The sequence below is a fragment of the Callorhinchus milii genome, unplaced genomic scaffold, assembly GCF_018977255.1.
Source record: "Callorhinchus milii isolate IMCB2004 unplaced genomic scaffold, IMCB_Cmil_1.0 Scaffold3, whole genome shotgun sequence".
NCBI classification, from domain to species: Eukaryota; Metazoa; Chordata; class Chondrichthyes; order Chimaeriformes; family Callorhinchidae; genus Callorhinchus; species Callorhinchus milii.
In genome coordinates, this window is record NW_024704744.1 from 88,866,002 (window position 1) to 88,875,483 (window position 9,482).

Genomic DNA, 9,482 nt, shown 5'->3' on the forward strand with positions numbered 1-9,482 from the left:
TGCTAGGAAGTCCAGTTAGCAGGACTATGTTAATACATAGACAATTATTTCAGTAAAGAGGTGTCTATGTTAATACATAGATAATTCTTTCAGTAAAGAGGTGTCTATAGTATTTAATCTGAGATCTGATTATAGCACATTGTGTTACTCAGTGAATGAGGAGACTATCAGTGGAGTCCTGTAGCTCAGTGGTTACAGCACTCGCTTTGCAAATGAGAGATCTGAGTTCAATTCCAGGCAGGGCGAAACCTTGGGCAAGTTTCTTTACTCCACACGCCTAATAATAGTAATAATAATAATAATAGTAATAACAATAATAATAGTAAGAATATATTCCCAGCAGTTTTAAAAAGAAAAGGCAAAAAGGAGACGTTATTGAGGTGTTTAACTTTTTAAATGGGCCTGAAAAACTAAACTCAGAATAATACTTTTGGCTGCACAAAGACAGTAGAAACAACAGTGGTTGGAAGATCAAGTGATGGAAAATTGAATTAATCTGGTGAGTGCCTGGTGGTGTCCTGTAGCTCAGTGGTTAGAGCACTCGCTTTGCAAGTGAGAGACCTGAGTTCAATTCCAGGCAGAGGGCGAAACCTTGGGCAAGTTTCCTTACTCCACACGCCTAATAATAATCCCTCCAAAACCAAAACAATAATAAATTGGTCATTTTCAATCTACGACTGTTTGTGGGACATTGCTGTGCGCAATTGGCTGCTGCGTTCGCCCACAAATATACAGTCAATTCACTTTACAGTGTGTTCTGTGAAGTGCTTTGGGACGTCCTCCCGACATGAAAAGCGCTATATCAAATGCAAGGATTATTATTATTATTGAGAAAGTTAATTCCAATATTTAATTTACTTTAACCACTTCAGACCTTAAACACAGCTCCCGTCTTCTCTCAGCCATGCCTCCCCCTCACCCTCTTCTATAACCATTCACACATCATGGGTCTTAGACACATCATTTCTTTCTATAATCTCCCACTATTGCATTCTTTTGTCCTGCACCGTCAACCCCCTTCTCTGCTTGTCCTTATATTCTGCTCGCTTCCAACATCCCCTAGTTCTGACGAAAGGTCATAAATCTGAAACATTAACTAATTTTCCTCACTCCATAGATGCTGCCTGACCTGCTGTGTGTTCCCAGCGACTTCTGTTTTTATTTCCAATATTTAAATGTCTATTGACAGTGGTGGTGGCAGAAAATAACTAAAGTGGCAGAACAGATTAAAGCACTGTTTCACACATTTAATGTAGAGGAACCTTCCAAGTTTACTTTTTCAGGAAGGTAATTTCTATCAGTCCACAGTTGTCATACAAACTAACTGCAGTGAATAGCTTCACACAGGATTGATTATCGGCTTCCAAGTCAATTAAAAATTTGTTCCAATGTTCCTCAAGTTCAGCATTAGTGTCTATCTCATCGTAAAATCTGGAAAAAATTATTAAAGATATATTTCAAAAATTTTCTTCCCATTTTCTAGTCCAGTAATATTCCCTGTCTGCACATTAGTGAGCTGCCTTTGATGGCTGCACTACCCCATCAAGTATTATAGCAGAGCTTCCCTGTGATTCCTGGAATGAGACAACACCAGGATTAATAGATGGTTTGTACTGATAGGAGCTAAACTGAGCTGGAACAGTAGAGATGGGGATTATAATAGTCCTCAGTACAGTGGGGGTATGGAAAGGGAAACAAGCCAACGTTTCTGCTCCTGATCACAATCCTGAATGTGTGCATGTGGATCTCACATGGCAATAGGATTGGGCTTAGCTGTGGTAGAATAACCTGCAGCACTTATTGTCTTGGTGCCAATTTGAAGGATGGTGTTTGAATGAATGTCTGGAGGGGATTGGTCAATGTGAGAGTGGACAAGACTATGCTTGCCAAGATAATCAATGTAAACATGAAGATCACCAGCCAGATTCACCTTACTTACACATTGCAACAAGTCTTCGTGAGAAGTTTAAAAGTTTGGGTTTGGCTATATCGACCACCGAAGGAGGGATGAATTTTGAAGAACAGAAACGTGTTTGAGTTGTATTGAATGTATTATATTTGTATGAGTTAATGTTGTAAATCTAAGTGTCACTTCATGGCATCTTGTCGAACTTTGAACAGTCCCAAATAGTCTAGTAAATGTTAAAACCTACACATTGATCAAGCTTAGCCTTGCTCCCTCCCTCTCTGTTTTCAAAACTTATTTTTAAAAATACCTTTCTTTGATTCAGTCACTTTCCACCACATTAAAGCCCCTTCCTCCCCCACCCATGTCCCATCCAGCTCCCACTCTGTCTCTCCAAAAGGCTTTCAAACATTCTCCTAAGTGAACGATACTGTCTCAGTGCAGATTGTTGTTGCTTGTTGAAAAGCATAGACTGGGCTGTTTTGCATAAATATTAATATAAACATGCTGTTCACTTGAGGCCAGACAGACTCACCTTACAAAGGCAGAGTAAGGAGTCTTTGTGAGAAGTTTAACTCTGTCATCAGTTGGGTTGGGTGGATTAATGACCAAAGGAGGGATGAAGAGAGTTACAGTGAAATTCTGTTCAATGTTATGCATTTTACTGAATTCTAGAATTGCCAAAGGTGGAGAGACAGGAACTATTGTATCTGAAATTATAGCCAAACATTTACAATTTGTTTAGTACAATACGAAATTACATTTGTATAGCGTCTCTCTCATTGGGAAGATGTCCAAAGGTGCTGCTCATCACCTGAGAATGCACTCACTGGTTTTACAATCAAGTAAAAATAAAGTAAAATAATGTATACCTGAGAGAGAAGGGAATGAAGGGTATGGGGGAGGGAGGAGAGGGTATGGGAGAAGGATGAGAGGTGATTTGAGGGGTTAGAGAGTAAGGGAGCGGGGATTAGAGGGATTAGAGTGTATGGGAGAGGGGATTGGAAAGTACGGAAGAGGGGATTAGAGGGTATGGGAGAGGGGATTAGAGAGTATGGGATTAGAGGGGTGGTGGCTCATGAGGAATATTAAACGTGTGTACAAAGAGCTCTCCTTCATAAATCAGCAGCCAGATTTCTTTCAGCCCATTTGTGAATTCCAGGACTGTGGTGATGAAGTTGGAGAATTCATCCGCAGAGCCTGAATCTGTTTGTATGTCTGTGGTATAAAGCTCGTTGGTTAGTGTGGCACTAGGCACAGACTCTTCTTTGGAGAATCTGACATTCAAGGGATTGCTGGTATGGGAAATGGAACTAACCACACTGGTGCAAAAGGGCTGCAGCTCTGAAGCTAGGGTGAAGCTCATTAAGGCAATGTAGGCAGAATTGCTTCAGAGGATCCAAACCAGACTGATATTTGTGCATATATATGTCATCTACATGGAATGTCCCTGTGTCTGAAATGGAATACACATTTTCTACCCATAACTTGCTAACCTAATGGGGAGAATGTGAGGCTGTGTCAATGCATCTACCCACTGAGCTATCAGAATCCTGGTGGCTCAGTGGGTAATTTCTGATGGTTTCACAAAAAGGCAATGACCAGGGAAGGGATGCTTCATACTTTGTTATTACACTGAAGGAACATTTACTCTTACCTGCATCATTGGCACTGGCTGCATATTCCAATAATAATTTCTGTCCAGTCTTAGCTGCAATAAACAAATCCGTTCTACTAACCTGAGTTGTAACTCAGTTGCTAGTTCCAAATTGTTGCTCTTCATAAGTCTAAGATAACAAGAGATATTATTCATATGGTATTACTAAGAACTTTTAGCTAGCGACATCGATCAAGTCCTCATGGCACAGGATTTTATTTTTGAAACTCACTAAACGTCTCAATGTCATTCAGTATAATAATCTTTCTATTTGATATAGTCCCTTATCACCTCGTCTAAACTTCTCGGTACTTCTCAGTATATACTGTAAATTGGTGTGACTGTGTGTAATTTGTGGTAAATGCAACAGCCGATTTGTGCGCAGTGAGTGATGGGGGATTGTTAGCCAAGACACTAGGAGGAACTTGTTTCTGTTTTTGACTAGTACCCTGGGATCTTTTCACATTTAATGTCACCTGGAGTAGCAGACAGGACCTCAGTTTAAAGTCTCATCTAACAGATGGCACCTTCGACATTTAACCCACCCAACCCTACACTGCAGTATTAGTATAGACGTTATGGGTGCATGTCCTGGTGATCTGCTCCTGTTTGTCCAATTTGAAGCCCGAAGAGGAGAGAAATAAGGAAGCAGAGACTCCACATGATGATGGCTTCTCTGATCAATGTTGAAATGTTACAGAATTGTGATAATCTGATAATGTTGTGGAGATGGGGAAAGGCAGAACAGGCCTTAGCTTGGATATGGGTTAGAATGGACAATTGAGGGTCAAACGAGATGCAAAGTTTGGCCCAGGGAGCTGTAGAGTATATCCATGGATGGTGATGCTGTCAGTGCCTGAGGTGTGGAGGCGCTGATGAGAGCCAATCAGGAGGACCTTGGTCTTGATGACATTGAATTGGAGAAAGTTAGCTCTCATCCAGGACTTGACAGAGAGATAAAGTTGGGTGTCATCCAGATACATGTGGAAGTTGACCTGTAAGATTCAGAAGGAGAAAATCAAAATGGTGGTGTGTGTTTCGTGAGTTTACTGAACATATAACACATTAGTTAACAAGTTGGACTGTTAGCTTAACAAATCCGACCAGAAGTAGGTTCTGCTAGATGAGTATCAGAACTTAGGCACCAGGAGTAAAGGGCAGAAACCTTAAGAGGGACAATATCTGGATTCCAGCCCAATCCAAGGAGCTTCTTACACAGTGCTTTCAATGGCAAACTATGCAGTTTTAGTTTGCTAAATACCAGCAGTACCCCAACACACGCTCTGAGGTCCCAACCCACACTCTGAGGTCCCAACACTGACTCCAAAGTCTCATACCATGATGTTACATTACAGATCAATTGTGGCCAACCTTTTTATTTGGCCAACCAAATAAATGTTCTTGATTGAATAGTTCTTGATTGGTGCAAACACCATAAACATCACCATCAGTAGTTGCTGGAAACAAGATGTTGATTTAAATCAGACTGACCTAGCCTCATGTGAATGTTCAGCTGGTCATTTTTTGATGTCCCTGTCGGACAGAAATGGCCGCAGGCCATGGGTTGACCACGACTTTGATAGACAGTCAAATCTTTTGCCTATCTTTTTGCCCCTTACCTATTAACAATACTGTTGACCACTCTATACTCCTCCAACACCTATCTTCCAACCTCAACCTTCATGGTTCTGTCCATGAATGGGCAGCATTCCTCAGGGCTCTGTCCTCGGTCCCATTCTCTTCAATATTTATATGCTCCCTTTTGGTGACATCATCCACAGACATGGGAACAACTTCCACATGTATGCGGATGACACCCTACAGTGCTTCTCTGCCTCCACTCTTGACTCCAGGATGGAGGCAGAGACTCAATTACTATCCTGACAGAATGTTGCAGATATCAAGTCCTGGATGAGAGCTAACTTTCTTCAGTTGAATGTCAACTAGACCGAGGTCCTCTTGATTGGCTCCCATCAGTGCCTCCACACCTCAGTGGCTGACAGCATCACCATCCAAGGATGCACACTCCACCTCATTGAGCCAGTCCGGAACCTTGGCATCTTGTTTGACCCTCAACTATCCTTTTTACCCCACATCTGTGCCAAGACCTGATCTGCCTTCCCCCACCTCCACAACATTTCCCAGCTCCGCCAATGTCTCACACAATTGCCCGCCGAGACCCTCATACACACATTCATAACATCGAAGCTTGACTATACAAACTCCCTGCTTGTCAGCTTCCCCAACTCTTCCCCCCATAGACTGCAGATCATCCAGCACTCTGCAGTCCATTTCCTCTCCCGCATCAGGCTCCATGACCCTATCATCCCCATCCTCGCCCAACTCCATTATAATAATAATAATAATAATAATCCTTGCATTTGATATAGCGCTTTTCACGTCTTCTAGACGTCCCAAAGCGCTTCACAGAATATACTGTAAAGTGAATTGACTGTATATTTGTGGGCAAACACGGCAGCCAATTGCGCACAGCAGTGTCCCACAAACAGTCGTAGATTGAAAATGACCAATTTATTATTGTTTTGGTTTTGGAGGGATTATTATTAGGCTCTGTGTGGAGTAAGGAAACTTGCCCAAGGTTTCGCCCTGCCTGGAATTGAACTCAGGTCTCTCGCTTGCAAAGCGAGTGCTCTAACCACTGAGCTACAGGACTCCACTGGCTTCCCATCACACAAAGTTCAAGATCCTGGTCCTCACCATCAAATTCCTCCATGGCTTTGCTCCCCCCTACCTCTGTAACCTCCTAATCCCCTACTAACCTGCCCGCTTCCTCCACTCAGCAGGCTCCGGCCTGCTTCATGTCGCCCGCCTTTCTTGCCCCACCATTGGTGGGCGGGCCTTCAGCTACTCTGCCCCCACCATCTGGAACTCCATCCCGCAGTTTCTATACCTTGCCTGCTCCCTTACCTCCTTCAAGACCTGCCTCAAGACCCTCCTCTTCAACCATGATTTTGATCACCCTCCTTCCCCACCTACCCTCCATCCTCCCCGATCCCGTCCCCCAGCTCGGATCCAAAACACTCATTTTTCTGTGCCTTGGGATGTCCACCTCTGTTGTTGTTCTTTATAGGGGTGAGAATGAGTGTGTGGGCAAAACGGGTTGATGTCTGTTAATAGAGGGCCAATGAGGTGAACGTAATAAGGAGAGGGGTACGGATGGGAGAGGGAGAGCAGGTAGTGGGCTTCATTTTATACATGACTGAAGTGTGCGAAGAGGGGGAGAGAGGTTTGAAGGTGTAGAGGGGTGGGTGGGTAGGATTAGGCATATATGCCACCCACCTCCTAACCCTAAATACAGATAGCGAGTGGGATCAGAAGATTAGGCTAAACATCCATTGACCAACTTTAACACCTGAGGTTGGAAAAACCTTTCTTTATAAATCACATATTGTTTTCTTAAGATAACCTGATGAGCATTTGGTGTTAATAACTTTTGTCCCCTTTAGCACATTCCAAATAAAGAAGGGATAACACCCACCCATCACGTTTTAACCAAGTGGTGTTCCCCAGGGGTCTGTACTGGGGGCTCAGCTTTTCAACGTATATATAAATGACTTGGATGAAGGAATAGAAAGTTTTATTTGCCGGTGACATTCATAAATGACATGGAGCTTGGTTTGCAAATAGCTAAGTTTGCAGATGACACAAAGCTAATGACAGTGATAGACTGCAAAGATGAACACGATAGGTTACAGGAGGACTGGGAATTGGGCAGATCGATGACAGATGAAATTTAATGTAGAGAAATGCAAATTGTTTCACGTGAGAACAAAAATTCCAGGAAGAGGCTATTATTTAAATGGTAAGAAAATAACCTTTGTGGTAAATGAAAAGAACCTGGGGATCCTGATTTATAATAAACTGAAACTATCCCAACAGTGAATAAAGCAAACCAGATGCTAGGCTGTATTCAAAGAGCAATATTGAGCCGAAATAGTGGGGTAATCCTACCACTTTATAAATCACCGCACTTGGAATACTGTGTGCAGTTCTGGTCACTGCAATATAAAAAGGAAATTGCAGCAATTGAGAGGATACAGAGGGCAACCAAAATGATTGAGTAGATGGAAGGACTGGACTATGAGGAGCGATTACATAAACTGGGCATGTTCACACTGGAAAAGAGACGATTGAAGGGTGATTTGAAGGGTTAGAGTAGGGAAATGGATGTTTAGCCTCATATTCTGGTCCTCACCTTCAAAACGCTCCATGGTCTTGCTCCCCCCTACCTCTGCAACCTCCTAACCCCTACCATCCTGCTTGCTCCCTCCGCTCAGTGGGCTCTGGCCTGCTTCACGTCCCCCGTTTCGCTCGCCCCACTATTGGGGGAGGGCGGGCCTTCTGCCACTCTGTCTTCACCCTCTGGAACCCTCCATCCCACAATCCCACCACCTCGCCCCCCTCCCTTGCCTCCTTCAAGACCCATCTCAAGACCTTCCTCTTCGACCATGCTTTCAATCACTCTGCTTCCCTCCCGCCCTCCACCCTCCCCGACCCCCAGTTCAAGTCCGAAACTCTGTCTGTCCAGCATCTTGGGACGTCCTCCCGATGTGAAAGACGCTATACAAATGTAATTTTGTTGTTGTTGTTGTTGATATTATTGCGTTTTTTAAAAGATTATAAAGAAAATAGATAATGTAGACCATGATAAACTGTTTTATCTTTTATTGAACAATAGAACCAGAAGGCATAGTCTGCGATTGAAGGGGGGTAAATTTAGAACAAATCTGTGGAAACATTACTTCAGGGAGTGAAAAGTAAATTTATGGCTCCCTAGGGAGACAGTGGAAGCAGAAACTTGTTTCAATACCAAATTAGATAGATTTCTACTAGAAAATAATATCTCAGGATACAGTTTGGGACACAACATGTCAAACGATTGCCTGAATGGTGTAAGGCGAAATAAATGGACCTTGGTCTTCTTTCTCCAGCAAATTCTTATTTACTTATGTTCTTATGACAAAAGTTACGAAGCACAGTAAATTGTGTAGCAAAATGTAATATTTTCTAAATGATGAGAAACTAAGAACTGAGGAAGAGCAAAGGGATTGGGGTGTCCACATACACCAATCACTAAATACAAGCTCACAGGTTCAAAAAGTCACCAAAAAGGCTAAAGGGATGTTGGCCTTTATTTCAAAGGGGCTAGAATATAAATGAGAGGAAATAATGCTTCAACTATACAGAGCCTTGGTCAGACACCCATCTGGAATACTGTGCTCAGTTTTGGGCACTGCGCCTCAGGAAGGGTATATTATCCCTGGAGTGGGTGTAATACAGATTCACCAGAATGACATAAGGACTAAAAGGGTTAAATTATCAGGCCAGATTGCATAAACTTGGTCTCTATTCCCTTGAGTTTAGAAGGTTGAGGGAAAATCTATCGAGGTTTTCAAAATAATAAAGGGTTTTGATAGGGTAAATACAGACAAACTATTTATTTCTAGTGGGAAATCCAGAACAAGGGGGCATAATCTTAAAATTAAAGCTAGGCCATTTAAGAGTGAAATTAGGAGGCAGTTTGGAACTCTCTACCACAGAAGCCTGTGGTTGCTGGATTCATTCACATTTCAAGACTGAGGTGGATAGATATTTGTTAGGTCACAGTTTCAAGGGATGCAGTGCAAGGGCAGGTAATTGGACTTGAGGTACAGATCAATCATGATCTTATAGAATAGCAGAACAGGTTTGAGGGGCTGAATGGCCTACTCCTGTTTCTATGTTTCTATGAAGGGCAGTGGACCTGAAGTGCGCTAATTCTATGATTCTATATGGGATGGGAGAGTTGATTTGGAAGCTCTTTTCAAAGAACCGGCACAAACACAATGGGCCAAATGGCCTCCTTCTGTGCTGTATAATTCTATGATATGGAGGGAGTGGCCAGGTTGTTAGGTTTGA